Source organism: Rattus norvegicus, chromosome 10, assembly GCF_036323735.1.
Source record: "Rattus norvegicus strain BN/NHsdMcwi chromosome 10, GRCr8, whole genome shotgun sequence".
Taxonomy (NCBI): Eukaryota; Metazoa; Chordata; class Mammalia; order Rodentia; family Muridae; genus Rattus; species Rattus norvegicus.
Window position 1 is genome coordinate 71,759,587 of NC_086028.1, and position 14,999 is coordinate 71,774,585.

Consider the following 14,999-nt stretch of genomic DNA (forward strand, 5'->3'; position numbering starts at 1 on the left):
GCTCAGCGGTTTACAGTGCTCACTGCTCTATCAGAGAAGCTCTGATGTCAACACCCACACCTTGTGACTCAAAGATGCCTTAACTCGAGCTTGAAGAAATTCAGAGCCCCCGTCTGGTCTCTGTGGGTGCCTGCACCCACATGTTCTCTCTCTGTCTCTCTGTCTCTCTGTCTCTCTCTCTCTGTCTCTCTCTCTGTCTCTCTGTCTCTCTCTCTCTCTCTCTCACACACACACACACACACACAAACACACAAATAATAATAATAATAATAAATAAGCAACTAAGTATGTTTTTAAATCTTACGCTGTAAGACTATAATCTTAGTCATTCCCTAGCTCCCTCTCCTCTGTCCAATCCCTCCCCCACGCCCCTCTTTGCCTTTCCAAATTCATGGCCTCCTCTTTCACTAATTGTTGCTCCATGCACATACGAAACTACAGAACACTTCCCAAACGTGCGTGTCATCCTTCGCAGGGCCACACTAATCTTCGCTGTATTGTTCCAATTTTAGAGTACGTGCTGCCAAAGAAAACACTAAGATAAATATATGTTTTTAAAGGAATCAGACTGGGGAGGAGCAGAGCCAGGTCCGTTTATGCAATAAATCATGACATTTGTGCCAGACCGTGCATCCCCACAGATTCCCGATGGCGGTTCACTCTTTGAAACCGCTGAGTTTCTCAGACCTCGAATACACGTTGGGAGAGGAGAGACATCTTTGTTGTGCCCCGATCAGAATCATCTTCAGATTGGAATCACAGCTTTGCTGCGTCTCTTTGGGGGTGGGGGGAGCTATCTGATTCATCGAGATTCGAGAAAGAGCTGAAGGACCGTATTACGCCACCTGCTTTCATTAACTGCTCAGTTGGTGGACTGACAGCGACACAGCCATTTCTTCTCCATTTCTGTTGCAAAATAATCCCACGTGCCAGTATCGTCCTCTGCCTCCCCCACCAACTTTGACATCCTCCCAGCCACACGCTGATGCCCTAGGATACAAACGGTGGTGGGAGGTAGGGGTCGGTGGGGGAATCTCAGAAATGTACCTTCCTCAGAGAGTGTTTCCAAGCCGGTCTGTGGTGAACTGTATTCATTTTCCCCCAGCGCTGGGATCAAACCAGGCCCTTGCATGTGCACTTCCCTGACGCCGAGCTATAGCCCTGTGCTTCTATTTTTAAAGATTTTTTTCAAGGAAGGCAATCTCTAACAACCTGTCCGACACATGATCTATATTTTTTAATGTTCTTCCTTTTATCAAATCTAAGCCTCTTTTCCCCCCTCTCTTGTTCTCCTTTTAGTGAATTGTGATTCTCAAAAATATACTATATAATTTCATTTTGAAATCCTGTTTGCAGCTTAAATGTTAGGTTACGGTTTATAGATAACATTTATTTTGCCAGAGATGCTGGACCATTTTTAAGATGTCGCTGGTAAAATGGGGTTTTATAACTTGAGTCTGGAAGACCACTGGTCACCAACGTGGTGATTTGTTCAGTGTGAAGAACCAGACACTGGGCCAAGCGGACGCTGTTCAAAGTGCTGTCTGTACTCAGAAGCTGTTTGTGCCATGAAACCAGGAAAAGACCAGAAGGGGCTGCCTCACCAGCTTTGAGGATGGGGAGAGGGCATAAGAAGCAAAAATTAAGTTGTGTGTGGTGAACTTTTATAGTCCCAACACTTGGAAGACTGAGACAGGAGGCTGGTAATTTTGAGGTCAGCCTGGGCTACAAACAAAGTGAGACCCTCTCTCAAAATAGCCAGAGGCGGGGTTGGGGATTTAGTTCAGTGGTAGAGCACTTGCCTAGCAAGCGCAAGGCCCTGGGTTCGGTCCCCAGCTCCGAAAAAAAGAAAAAAGAAAAAAAAAAATAGCCAGAGGCAGAGAAACTCCCGCCTGAGGTAGAACACCTCAGGCAGGTCAGAACAGAGATTTGATGACAAAGTACCAGGAAGAGTATTCCAACGTCTCCACGGGAATCCTAGATGTACATCTGAGACAGTGTGCAAGAGGAGTTAGCATTTTCCATTCACGGCTGATAAAAAGCCAGGAGGATGCCTAAGAGATAAAGGAGGAAAGCATAAAGTGTATGTTAGTGCTTTGTTTTTCCCAGTGATATTTTAAGTTACATAGGTAATACCAAACAGATTCTGTGTATATAGCAGAGTAAGTGTTAGGATTATGGTGGCATGGGCTCCCTCCTCACCTGCCATCCTGATGGCCTCTGAGAGGAGGGCCATCCTTCTCTTTGAACATGAGAAGAACAGCCCGTCATCCTAGGGTAACGGCAGTGGGAAGGGCAGACTGTGGGGAAGGGTAATTTTCTCTGTTCTTGGACACAAAGGCAGGCTCTGAGGAGGAGCTGAGCATTGAAGTCCAATCCAATCATGGCACAATTGGGAGAAAGAACATATGATTTGGGCAAAGTATTTTATTTTTTAAATTTGCAGTGTCATTAGCAAGTTGAGTTTTTTAAAATTACATTTCTTGATTGTATACCCATTTTGTACCTGAAGTGCAGATCACAGGACAACGTGTGAGAGTCAGATATCTCCTACCATATGGTTTTGGGGGATTAAGTTCAATTAATCAGGCACAGTAACAAGTGTCTTTATCCAATGAGCCATCTTACCAGGCCCCTGTTTGCTTCTTTTTATGTATTTTCGCCGTTTCTTTCTTTCTTTGTTTTAAAGTTAGGTGTTGTGAGAAGGCTCAGTGGGGAGTGTAGCTATGCAAGCTTAAGGATCTGAGTTCAGATCCCCACTGAGGAAGAAAAGTGAACTGAAGCCTGGTGTGTCCCCTTAACCCAACACTGTGAGGAAGACACAGAAGGCTCTGGAGCTCACTGGTTGCCTGCCTAGCTTCATGTTAAATGAGAGAGAAATCTGTTCTCAAGGGAATAAGAATCACTAATGGAACAGGAAACATGACAGCCTCCTCTGACTTCCATGCACCACTCACACACACATACACACACACACTCACACATATTCTCACACACACACACCTACACACACTCACACAGACACACACACATACACAAACATATACACTCTCACACACATATACACACACTCTCACACACATACACATATTCACTCACACACACAACACATACACACATACACTCACATACATACACACACACTCACACACATTCACACAAACATACACTCATACACATACATATACACACACACATTCACTCACACACACTCACACACATTCACACATACAAACATATACACTCTCACACACATATACACACACTCTCACACACATACACATATTCACTCACACAACACATACACACATACACTTACATACATACATACACACTCACACAAACATACACTCATACACATGCATATATACACACACACATTCACTCACACACACTCACACACATTCACACATACAAACATATACACTCACACACCTACACATACACTCTCACACACATACACACACATTCACACATACTCACACACATACACACACATTCACTCACACACATTCACACACACACATGATGAAGAAAAATTTTGTGAACACAAATACACCTGTCATTATTAACAGTTCACCATAAGCTTTTTCTTCTATCTCTAGGGTACTGTTAAAATTTCTGAATGGAATCCCTTGGTCCCTAAATCCTTACCTACCCATCTTCCCACCCCCTCTGATTCCTCCACACACAGTTAAAACATGAACTACCACTGTTATTTTGTCAGGCAGAATGAAGTCTTGGTCACAAAGACTGGCTCATTCTGGGACATTCTAAATAAGTCCGACAGCCTCTTTAGTTCTGGTTCCTTCTTCCCTCAGGAGGTCCAGTGCGTCCCCTCGGGATTTAGGTGTGCCTAGAACCCTAGTTACTGTCCTCGAAGCCCAAGAGAAGGTGACTTTAGAGAGATTATGAGCTGCCCTGTCAGGCAGTACCCTCCTGTGGTTTCTGAGAACGGGCAGATGGCTGGTGTTTTCAGGAGTGGCCTCCTTCAAGCGCACTGACCCAGGTGATCTGAGTTCAGTGATCCGGTTGTCCCTATTCCAGGTCTCGGGGCTCCATTCCTTCCTAGCCAGAGTCCTGATGTGTGTGGTAGAACGCAGCCTTCATTGCAGATCTGCTGCGGTACAGTGAGCTCCAGCTCCTCAAACCCACTGCACCCGCTGCGGGTGAGGACAGTATTTGCTACTGCGGAGCCTCTGTCCCCACACTCCACTCTGTGTAGGTGCTTAATAATTGTTAGCTTTCCTGATCTTTTTCAATTGCACCAAAACCCGGGGAGGGGGCGGGGCTAGGCAGCTGGTTCAGTGGTTAAGAACACTTCCTGCTCTTCTGGAAGACCCGAGCTCAGTTCTCAGCAACCAAGTCAGGCAACTCACAAAGGCCTGTAACTTCTGCTCCAGAAATTCCAACACCTCCGGCTCCTGCAGGCACTGGCGCTCCCATGCACACCACACACATAGACACGTAATTAAAAATTAAATTAAATTTAAAAGAAAGCCAGATGAAGCAGCCATCCAATTCCCAAATCATTACAGAAATATAATTTCCCTTGAAACTCTCAAGTGCCCTTCCAGTTGATCCACTCAGTGTTTATCCAAGCACTTGGAATCGAACCCGGTGCATGCTGGGTAGTCGCTCTTAACACCTGAGAGCCCCGCCCTGCCCCCGCCCCCAACCCCGCCCCCGTTAGAAATCTTAACAATTGAACCAAAATCTCTTGGAGTCAACATTTATTATTAGTATGACCAGGTGCTCAGTGTAAGCCGGGACATGATCTTGTGCAAGATAGTTATTGCAGCTGAAGGCATTTCTCAGAGTGACGCTTCCCTTTGAACCTTCATCTGCCCACAGCCCTGGCCAACTGGAGAACAGGTGGCTGTGTACTGAAGGGTCCAGCCCCAGCATATCAGCACTTTCAGTACAGTCACTGAGACAGAGTCACACTATCTCCCCATGATGCCTCTGCATATCAAAGCTTTAGAAGCATGAAAAGTACGGTCAGCTTTCTGTTGTCATGAGATACTTGTCTTAGTCATGGTTTCTACTGTTACACAAACATCATGACCAAGAAGCAAGTTGGGGAGGAAAGGGTTTATTCAGCTTACACTTCCACACTGCTGTTCATCACCAAAGGAAGTCAGGACTGGAAATCAAGCAGGTCAGGAAGCAGAAACTGATGCAGACGCCATGGAGAGATGTTACTTACTGCCTTGTTTCCCCTGCTCTCTTAATAGAACCCGAGACTTCCAGCCCAGGGACAGCACCACCCACAATGGACTGGGTCCTCCCTGTCGATCACTAATTGAGAAAATGCCTTACAGCTGGATCTCATGGAGGCATTTCCTCAACTGAGGCTCCTTTTTCTGTGATAACACCAGCTGTGTCAAGTTGACACACAGAACCAGCCAGTACAATTGACCCCTTGACACCTTGACACACAAACACATCACTATTAAGCTTCAACCCTTACCTTCTTATTCATCCCCAAGATCTACATAACTTTAAAAAGCCCTGCAGTCTTTACAAATTCTTACATATTAAATTTTCAATCCCTTTAAAATATCCAATCTTTTAAAATTCAAAGTCTTTTTTTCAATTCAAAGTCTCTTAACTGTGGGCTCCACTAAAATACTTCCTTCAAGAGGGAAAAATATCAGGGCACAGTCACAATCAAAAGCGAAATCAAACTCTAACTGTCCAATGTCTGGGATCCACTCATGATCTTCTAGGTTCCTCCAAGGGCTTGAGACACTTCTCCAGCTCTGCCCTTTGTAGCACACACCTTGTCTTCTAGGTTCCAGCTGCCTGTACTCCACCACTGCTGCTGTTCTTGGTGGTCATATCTCATGGTACTGGCATCTCCAAAACACTGCTGTCTTCTGGTGCAACTAGGCTTCACCAATACCCTCTCATAAGCTCTCTTCATGGTGCCAAGCCTCAACTCCTTTGCCTGACCCCTTTAGTCCTGGGTCATCAATTGCAACTGAGGCTGCACCTTCACCAATGGCCTTCCATGGCCTCTCACAGTGCCCAGCCTCAGCTGCTCTTCATGCCTTCAAAACCAGTGCCACCTGAGCGACTCTTACACATTGCCAAGAACAGCCACAGCACAAGGCACAACCTTGGCTATCTCTGGAACACAGCCTCTTGTGATCTCAGAAAACACTTCCCAGAAGATTTCTCCTCAATGATGCTGGTCTCTTCTTAATCTCCACTAATTTCTTCCTTCTGGCTGACTAGAATCAACAGTTCCAGTAATGCAAAGGTCTTGCTTTAGTAGTTCTGGTGTCTTGTTAATCACAGCTGATTCTTCAGCCCTAGCTAACCAAAACCACAGAATCTTCACAATCAAAATAGCAACAGCCTTGATAAGAGTCTTTAATCTTTTCTCTGAAATCTCGCAAGCCAGGTCCATCTTCTGCACCGTTCTCAACATTATCTTCCAAGATCCTACAGAACATCCCACAGAGCTCTTAACATCCCAATGGCTCTTCTAGCTCAAAGTTCCAAAGTTCTTCCACGGTCCTCCCCAAAACATGGTCAGGTTGTCATAGGAACACTCCACAATGCTGGTACCAATTTGTCTTAGACAGGGTTTCTATTCCTGCACAAAACATCATGACCAAGAAGCAAGTTGGGGAGAAAAGGTTTTATTCCACTTAAAATTCCACACTGCTGTTCAACACCAAAGGAAGTCAGGACTGGAACTACACAGGTCAGGAAGCAGGAGCTGATGCAGACACCATGGAGGGATGTTACTTACTGGCTTGCTTCCCCTGGCTTGCTCAGCCTTGATCAGCTTGCTTTCTAACAAAACCTAAGACTTCCAGCCCAGGGATGGCACCACCCACAATGGGCTGGGTCCTCCCTCCTTGATCACTAATTGAGAAAATGCCTTACAGCTGGATCTCATGGAGGCCTTTCCTCAACTGAGGCTCCTTTCTCTGTGATAATTCCAGCTTGTGTCAAGTGGACACATAAAACCATCCAGTACAATACTGAAAACAGACAACTTACTTAAAAGTCTCATGAAGAGGTTTATTTTGGCTCATGGGTTTGGAGATTCTAATCCAACATCAAGTGGGTCCATTGCTGTGGGCCTTGAGCAAATGAAGTATGCCTCATAGCCAGGAAGTACACCAGAAGCACCAGAGGATGGGAAGTAGGAAGAAGGAGAGAGAGGGAGGGAGAGAATATTCCTCCCAATGACCTAAAACATCCCACGGGGCTCTTCTCAAGACCCACCACATCTTCCACACATGGACCTTTGGGGAATCTTTCACATCCAAACTATCGATTTAAAGCTGGTTCTCAAAATTCTGCGTCAGAATCACATGACTAGCTCCTTAAACTCCAGCTTCATGTTCTCCACCTTCGGAGCTCCTGGGTGCAGGACTGAGTTCTGAGGCTGACCCTGTTGGTAAGTGCTGGGCACTGCTTCATGGCTTCCACCTGAAGGAGGACTGGCTTAAAATATACAAGTACCGCTGGGCCGTGGTGGCACACACCTGTAGTCCCAGCACTCAGGAGGCAGAGGCAGGCAAATCTCTGAGTTCGAGGCCAGCCTGGAACTCTACATTAGTGAGTCCCAGGACAACCGGGTCTACACAGAGAACCATGTATGGAAAAATCAAAATATATACATAAATATGTATACAAGTACCTAAGCCAGCCATTGCTGTGAGTTTGAGGATAGTCTGAACTACATATTGAACTTAAGGCCAACCTGGGCTACCTGGCAGAAAGTCCTGTCTCAGAAATAATATGTAAATATATTAAATATATCTAAAACATACCTAGGGATAACTAGGGCTGCAGCTGGTTCTGTCTCTGCCAGAGCCTTCGGGATGTTCCCTTCTGGTTTCCATGTAGCTGTATCTCCAGGTAGCACACCAGGGTCAAGGCAGGAGGTGAGAAGAGGGGGCCCCAGTTGGGATTTGCTTCTTTTAGGAGGAAACAAGTGCTTCTTTGGAAGTCCCCTGCTCATACGGACTGCTGGGTTTTCTTTCATAAACCCTGTCACTCCGGCGTTGCAACGGTGTCTGTATGCAGTATATTCCTTCAAAAGCCAGTTGATGGGAAGAGGACAAGGCAATCCAACGTCCTCACCGAGAGAGTCACCCAGCAGAGAAGGAAGCACCCTCCACAGTGTGCTCCTGTCCTAGAAGGACGCCTGCCATGATTTTTTTTTTTTTTTGAGGCAGGAATTCATGTATCGCATGCTGGCCTCAAACTTGAGATATTCAAAGGTAACCTTGAAATTATGATCCACTGAAGTGCTGGGATTCTAGAAGTCTTAGGGCTTCGTTTGCTGTGAAACACCACAACCAAAAGCAACTTGGGGAGGAAAGGGCTTATTTCATTCACATGTCCGCATCATTGTTTATTATCAAAGGAAGTTGGGACAGGAACTGAAACAGGGCAGGGACCTGGAGGCAGGAGCTGATGCAGAGGCCATGGAGGCTGCTGCTTACTGGCTTGCTCCTCATTGCTGCTCCACCTGCTTTCTTATAGAACCCAGGACCCCTAGCCCAGGTGTAACCTCACCCACAATATGCTGGGCCCTCCTCCATCAACCACCAATTAAGGAAATTCCCTGCAGCCTTGCCTCTAGCCCATTCTTATGACGGGACTGTCTCAATGGAGGTCTCCTCTCCAGGTGACTATATAGTGTGTCCAGGCTGATAGAAAACTAATCAACACAACAGGCATGAGCCACCGTGCCTGATTTATGAACTTGAACTCCTAATTTAAAAAAAAAAAAAAAAAAGAGAAAGATCTGTCTTCACTGAAGTCTCTGAGAGGCAGGCTAAGTGAGAGGACTGTCTGGGTGGCCTGAAATCTGAGTGTAGCTCCAACAGTGTGACATTCCGCCCACAGACCTCAGAGGTCTGTGACAGTAGGAGGGCTCTGAAGGGCAGGGTAGCTTTGATACACCACAGCTTCAAGGTCATGAGCGTCTTGTGCGGCATAAACCCAGCTCTGAGGCTCTGACACTCTTGAGAGGAGCACTCTGGTGGAAGCAAGAGAGGGTGCCGCTGGCTGGCTGGGGATGTTAAGTTAGTTGGTAGGGTGCTTTTGAGACCCAACACCATAACGTAAAACCCCATCACTTTGGAGGCAGAGGCGGAGGGATAAAACATTTAAGCCCGGGGTTGGGGATTTAGCTCAGTGGTAGAGTGCTTGCCTAGCAAGCGCAAGGCCCTTGGTCCCCAGCTCCAAAAAACAAAAACAAAAACAAAAACAAAAACAAAAACAAAAACAAAAAAAACAAAAAAAAACATTTAAGCCCATCGTGGGCTACATGGTTTACGTAGCAAGTTTGAGGAGAGGATGGGACACATAAAACCCTATTTCAAAATGTGGGGAGAAGGGGGATCCGTACCTCATCATTAGTGGTTACTACAGCATCAGAGACCATCCTCACGGTGGCCTTTTAGGGTCAGCCTCCCTGAACTTCCCACACACATTACCACCTACCAGTTCCTAGCACTGCCTTCTCCACCGGACGTTGTCAGAATTCGCTCATAAACGCTTAACTGGAGTGCCTCGTTCATGGCTATGTCCCGTGTGGGATCCATCAGGGTGTGGAGACCCCAGGAAGGCCTCGGCAGAGGCCAGCGATCAAGGGAAGAGAAAATGAGCCCCAGCTATAACAGCATCCATGTGGGATAGGGGAAGGGGCTAGGCTGAGCCAGGAGAAGGCTGTTTGCTTTTATGAAGGTGATTAGATGTTTTTACTCTCAGCCCTCAGACCTACTTGGGCCAGGCTGAATAAAGCTAGAGTTCATGGAGGGCTTTGAGCACTTAGCTGAGGAGATTGGCTTTCATTTCAGGGGTCTGAGGAACAATTAGAACTGCATGACCATTAGTCTAGAGCTCTGTGCAAAGAAATCAGAAAGGGGGATGGACCCTCAGAGGAAGAGAGGGTACTTAAAAGATGGTTCTCGTGGACGTGGGAGAAGGCAGATGGCTCTGAAATCTGACAGTAGCACTGAGAAGGAAAATGCAGGGACAGATGTGGAAGGGAAGCTTGGCAGCAGAGCCATCCCAGGCTATATAAAGCACCTGCTTGCCCAAGTCGTCAACGTGTTCCAGTGCGAACACCAGAGTTTTAGAGCCTTCTATCAAGACCTTACTGTCCACAGCCCACAAGCCTCTGGCTCGCTCGCCATTGGCTCACGGATGCTGGTTTAAACAACGCCACGGTTCCCTACAATTAGAGTTCCGATCGTTCCCAGTGAGCCACACACTGCAGGATGAATTCTCTAGCACAAACATCTCCATTGATTTCTCGTTCCCAAATCATTTTACATGTGTGGATATTGTGCTATTTTACCATCTGCTCATATTTAGAAATCAAGTGAATTATTAATAAAGTACATGATAAGCAGCAAACAGACTTAATAAGATCATTTCTGGGCTGTCGCCCACAAATGTCCATTCACACAACGGTGGTTGATTTTCCATATCTATTGATTTAAAATATCTACTCTCTATAAGGGAGTAAGTTAAAAAAAATCAGGATTTAAAAAAAAAAAAAGGTGACAAATTCACTAAAAAATGACAACCAGATTCCCATGGTTTGAGGAAAATCTGCGACATGGATTTCTTATTGCTACTATTAGTCACTATCCTGGAATTCGATTTTATTCCTCGTGTGCCTGTGTATGAGTGGGAGATGGGTGTGCATGCATGAGTGTTTGAACATGTGAGTACATGTATGTGACTAGATTGCACATGTGTGTGTGCTCACATGTGTGCACTCACGTGTGATTTGCATGTGGAGGTCTGAGGTTAACATTGGAGTCTTCCTCTGTCTCTCTCCACTTTATTGATTGTGGCTGGGTCTCTCAGGTGAATCCAGAACTCGATGACATGGCTAGTCCTGCTAGCCAGCTTGCTCTGGAGATCCCCTGCTAGCCTTCAGAGTGCAGGAATAACACATAAGCTGCCATACCACCCAGCATTTACATGGCTTCTGGACACCCGAACTCCAGTGTCACACTTAGGCAGCAAGTGTAGGACCCACTAAGGCATGGCTCCAGAGCCTGGGAATCAGAATTCTGACGCTAAATTCAGAACCAAGAATTAGAAATACTTAAGCTGGGATAAAACAGCACATGCCTGTGATACCAGAAAGACAGAGGTGGAAACAGAATATTGGGAGTTCAAAGTCATCCTCCGCTACATAGAGAATTCAAAACCAACCCAGGCAACATGACACCTTACCCCCCAAAAGGAAAAGAACCACTTGAAATGGCAGTGTCAACGAGCGTGTCTGAAGCTATAACTTCTCTAGTCACTCAGAAATGGCGCTACTCAATAATTATGTGGTACTAAGCTTGACTTTTAAAAAAGATTTGCTATATCTTTATTTTCTGTGTATGGATGTTCTGTCTACATGTATGTATATGCACTGTGGGCATGTCTGGTGTCCGGGGAGGCCAGAAGAGCACATAGGATCTTCTAGAAATGGAGTTACAGATGTGTGAGCTGTTATGTGGGTGCTGCAAATCAAATTCGGGCCCGGAAACATGGCTCTTAATCTCTGAGCCGTCTCTAGCCTCTAAGCTTGAATTTTCTTCTCATCTGTTAGCGGAGGGGAGTACTATCCTCCTTTCTATGCTAAGTGAAGAAGTTTCTGTTAAATTATACAATATGAAACATGAGCTAAGATGTTATTTTTCGGTTGGGGATTTAGCTCAGCAGTAGAGCGCTTGCCTAGTGAGTGCAAGGCCCTGGGTTCGGTCCCCAGCTCTGAAAAAAACAAAGAAAAAAGAAAAAAAAGATGTTATTTTTCCAGTTGTCTAAAATATAGATACTGAGTGTGTGGGACACTAACAGTCATTGAGAAATTTAATCAATTTTTAAAATCAAAACACAAGGCAGGGGTGGTAGTGGTGAGATGGTTCAGCCTCGAAACCTGAGGTCGACCCACATGGTATAGAAAGAGAACTGAGTCCTGAAAGCAGTGCTCTGCCATCCACTTGCATACCATGGTAAGCATGTGCACAGCGCGGGGCAGGGGAGAAGGAGGAGCAGGAGGAGGAAGAAGAGGAAGAGGAGAGAGGAGGAGGAGGGGGAGGAGGAGTAAGAGGAGGAGGAGGGGGGCTGGGGATTTAGCTCAGTGGTAGAGCGCTTACCTAGGAAGCGCAAGGCCCTGGGTTCGATCCCCAGCTCCGAAAAAAAGAACCAAAAAAAAAAAAAAAAAAAAAAAAAAAGAGGAGGAGGAGGGGGAGGAAGAGGAGGGGAGGAGGAGGGGGAGGAGGAGTAAGAGGAGGAGGAGGGGGAGGAGGAGTAAGAGGAGGAGGAGGGGGAGGAGGAGTAAGAGGAGGAGGAGGGGGAGGAGTAAGAGGAGGAAGAGGGGGAGGAGGAGTAAGAGGAGGAGGAGGGGGAGGAGGAGGGGGATGAGGAGGAGGGAGGAGGAGGAGGAGGAAGAGGAGGAGGAGAAGAAGAAGAAGAAGAAGAAGAAGAAGAAGAAGAAGAAGAAAATGTAAATTTTAAAAATAATATAATATTAGGACTGGAGAGATGGCTTAGTGGTTAAAAGCACTGACTCTTCCAGAAGTCCCGAGTTCAAATCCCAGCAACCACATGGTGGCTCACAACCATCTGTAATGAGATCTGATGCCCTCTTCTGGTGTGTCTGAAGACAGCTACAGTGTACTTATATATAATAAATAAATACATCTTTAAAAAATAATATTAATAAGGTAGAAAAGCAAAGGAAGGAAGGAAAATACCCAAGAACGTCCTCTGTTATCCGCACACAGATGCACACATACACAGGAGCGACCACAGCAGTCTTTTACATCTCACTGCACAGACCATAGCTGTAACAATGTAACGGGGCTGGGAACACTTTCTGAGGGGAGAGATTTACCTAACTGAAGAGCGGGGTGAAGGGGGAATGTTCTGTTGCACTCCATGTGCTTGTTTGCTTGGTTTTCATGAAGTACACCAGACTGACCTTGGACTGACCTCCTGCCTCAGCCTGTTGAGTGCTGGGATGACTTGCATACACTGCTGCCACAGTTAACCTTGGTGGTCCACTTGACAGCACCGAGACTCTCCTAGGAGGCCAGCATGTGAGGCACACTGTGATGGAGAAAGCCATGCAGTGCGGGTGGCACCATTCCTTGAGCTTGGGTCCTGAACTGGTTAAAAGGAAGAAAAGGCTGCCTGAGAACCAGAACGCTGTGCTTTGGGACCAGGGTTGAGAGGCGACCACCTCCTACCACCTCCAGTTCCACACCATGATGGACTGAACCCTCAAACCGGAGCCAAAACCAGCCTTTCCTCCCTTCATTTGCTTTTTCCAGATGCTTTATCACAGCCACAGCAAAAGTAACCAAGACAACCACCATGGCTGGCAGTACACACTTAAATAAGTTTAAATTTTTAGATCATGCTTGTCTGTGACCTGTTTAAATTCTGAGTCAGTTTTTGCAGACACCACATTTGATACGGTTCACTTCACAAACGAAATGTGTTGCTCAAGCATAATCCAAAAACGGGTCCCATCGTCAATCTTTAAGATATTGTTATTTAAAATAGTATTATTCACATTGTAGCCCTTTGTTATTCCATGGGAAAATCCTGAAGGAATATTCTGTTAGCTTGAAGTTAAGTCGGAGTCACTGCAGATGTCGCCCATGAGTGTCCTAAGTTGTTAAAAATATCTCTACAGCTATACGGTGCTAAATATGCATCCTTTCACCTTCCCCTCCCTGCATTTTCCATCCCTTGGAAATGCTTCCTACGGTGAGTAAAGGACTTGCTGCCACACCTGAGGACTTTCATTTGATCCCTAGGACCCTGATAGTGGAAGGCAGGAACAGACTTCTGCAAATGGTCCTCTGAGCGCCGTATGATTGTGAGTATACAAGTATATGCACACACACACACACACACACACACACACACACACACACACACGGTGCTGGGCATGACAATGCACACCTTTAATCCTAGTACCGAGGAGGCAGAGGCAGGGGGATTCTCTGTGAGACCAAGGCCTGCCTAATCTGCATAGTAAGCTCCAGGCCAACTAGAGATGCCTGATGCCATATACATACATATATATATATATATATATATATATATATATATATATCTGAGCTGTCTCCCCAATCCAAGTCTGATTGGTATTTAAAGAATATCTGGTGTCCTATATATGGCATATATATATATATATATATATATATATATATGCACACACACATATATATATGTATGTATATATATGTATATATATAACATAGTGAGACTGTATATTATAATATTAATACTACTACTACTAATACTAATAATACTACTAATAATAAATGTTTTTAATAAACATTTTCCTGGGTTTATCACTCCCCTTGAGTCTGTGTGACTCTGTTTCTTCAAATTGAAAGCATCAGAGAGTATCATTGTGCACATAAAACATAAACTAATACCAAGTCTCCAAGGAGTAACCAAAAAGCTGGGTTTCATATTCTTGATGGTTTTCATAACCATAGTGAACGATTACTTTTTAAAAGATCTTATGATAGGTCACATGGTTTTTCATTAGAAATTATATAAAACCAGGTCTGATGGTGTACACCCATGGCCCCAGTTACTCGGAAGGCTTGAAGCAGGAAGACTGGTTAAGGCCTAAGAGCTTAAGTCCAGCCTGGGCAATGTAAGCACAGGGCTGGGAATGAGTGTTTAACATACTCAAGGCCCTGGGTTTGATCTCCAGCACCACAAAAACCAGGTCTGGTACTGAACGCCTCCAACCTCAGCACTGGGGTGATCAGAGGCAGATGCATAAGAAAGTCAAGATCTCCTTGATACATGGCAAAGTTTGAGGCAAACCTGACCTACATGAAACACTATCTCAAAATAAAAATTTTCAAAAAGTGTGAAACATTCTTTAAATATCAGTCAGACTTGGACTGGGGAGACAGCTCAGCAGTAGAGAGGCCTTGCTGCTCTTCCAGAGGATCTGAGTTTTATTCCCA

General features: G+C 45.4%; 1 non-coding gene across 1 annotated transcript; it reads right to left on the reverse strand.

Moving 5' to 3' along the window:
* Positions 1–431: 431 nt before the first annotated feature.
* LOC120095364 (U6 spliceosomal RNA) lies at positions 432–536 on the reverse strand. The gene has a single exon (XR_005490843.1). It is a non-coding gene; the product is annotated as a U6 spliceosomal RNA (small nuclear RNA).
* Between the last annotated feature and the right edge of the window lie 14,463 nt (positions 537–14,999).